This window comes from Malurus melanocephalus, unplaced genomic scaffold, assembly GCF_030028575.1.
Source record: "Malurus melanocephalus ecotype Western Australia unplaced genomic scaffold, MMel_1.1 scaffold_2083, whole genome shotgun sequence".
In the NCBI taxonomy this organism is placed as follows: Eukaryota; Metazoa; Chordata; class Aves; order Passeriformes; family Maluridae; genus Malurus; species Malurus melanocephalus.
In genome coordinates, this window is record NW_026625315.1 from 13,702 (window position 1) to 15,773 (window position 2,072).

The window sequence follows — 2,072 nt, forward strand, 5'->3', positions numbered from 1 at the left end:
GGGGAAAAAATCGGAGTTACGGTCGGAAAACAGCAAAAAAAAAGGGATAAAATGGGATAAAAAATGGGATTTAGGAAGGAAAAATTGCAAAAAAAAAGAGGCATTTGGGGGAAAAAATGGGAAAAATGGGATTTGGGGAAAAGAATGGGATTTGGGGAAAAAAAAAGGGATTTGGGGGAAAAAAAACGGGAAAAAATGGGATTTGGGGGTGAAAAATGGGATTGGGGAGGTTTGGGATCCGGGAACGGCTCGGGGGACTCCTGGATGAGCTCGTGGTGCCCCCAGACATGATCAGGTGGGGAAAAATTCCAGGATTTTGGGTAAAAATGGGAAAAAATGGGATTTGGGGAAAAAAACGGGGAAAAAATCGGAGTTACGGTCGAAAAACGGCAAAAAAAAATGGGGAAAATGGCAAAAAAACGGGAAAAATGGGATAAAAAATGGGATTTGGGAATCCAAAATGGGATTTGGGGAGAAAAAATGGGAATTGGGGAAAAAAAAGGGGGAAAAAATCGGAGTTTGGGGTGAAAAACGGCAAAAAAAATGGGATAAAATGGGATAAAAAATGGGATTTGGGGAGAAAATGTTGCGAAAAAAATGGGGTAAGATTTCAGTGGGGGATCCCATAAAAAATGGGATTTGAGGAAAAAAGTGGGAAATTGGGGAGAAAAAATGGGAAAACGTTTTTCCTCATTTTCCAATGGATTTCCCCCATTTTTTGCTCCATTTCCCCCATTTTTTGCTCTATTTTCCCCATTTTTTCACCGATTTTCCCCATTTTTTCATCATTTTTCCCCATTTTTTCACCATTTTTTTCCCCATTTTTCCCCATTTTTTAATGGATTTTTCCTTTAATGGATTTTCCCTATTTTTAAATGGATTTCCCCCATTTTTTCCCATATTTGCCCCATTTTTTGCTCTATTTTCCCCATTCTTTCACCGATTTTCCCCATTTTTTCACCGTTTTCCCCCATTTTTCCCATTTTCCAGTGTGATCGTGGAGTCCCCGGTGACGTCCCCGGAGTTCCTGGAGCAGCTGCAGGAGCTGCACGGGAAGATCGAGGCGGTGAAGGAAGAGGCTTTCAGGGACACTTTGGCCTGTGCTGATGTCCAGCACGTGCTCGACAGGCTCAGGATCAAGGTAAAAATATAAAATTCCTGCCCAAAAATGCACCAAAATCCCCGGAATTATCCCCAAAAAATTCCGGGAGAAATCGCAAAAATTCTGGGAAAAATCGTAAAAAATTCCGGGAAAAATCGCAAAAAATTCTGAGAAAAATTAAAAAAAAATCTGGGCATTATTCCCAAAAAATCCTCAAAATTCCCAAAAGAAATCCTAAAAAATCCCAGGAATTATCTCCAAAAAATCCCAGGAAAAATCCCAAAAATTCTTGGGAAAAATCCTAAAAAAATTCCCAAAAGAAATCCCAAAAATCCCAATGGAACTGGGATGGACTGGGATGTCCAGCATGTCCTCGACAGGCTCAGGATCAAGGTAAAAAAACACCAAAATCCCCGGAATTCACCCCAAAAAATTCCAGGAATTTTCTTTAAAAATACCAGGAGAAATCGCAAAAAGATCCAGGAATGATCCCCAAAAAATCGCAGGAGAAATCCCAAAAATTCCCCAAAATTCCCAAAACAAATCCTGAAAAATCCTGGGAATTATCCCCAAAAAAATCGCAGGAGAAATCCCAAAAACTCCCCAAAATTCCCAAAACAAATCCTGAAAAATCCTGGGAATTATCCCCAAAAAAAATCCCAGGAGAAATCCCAAAAAAATCCTGGGAAAAATTCTTTCTAAAGTACAAGACAATGCGTCATCACAGAGGTGTGACCAACCCGTGCGATTGGCCCAGCAGCCTGTCAATCAACCTCAGAGCCACAACGGATTGGCTCTGAAACACAGGGGGCGGGGCTCCCTTTGCTGGAGGAGAAGGAGGAAGCTTCTAGAACTTTCCACAGCAGCCATCTTTGTGGTTTCTTCCTCCATATTGGAGAACCACAGCCAGGGCTCCTCCATGTTCCAGAACCACAGCCAGGGCTCCTCCATGTTCAGGAACCACAGCCAG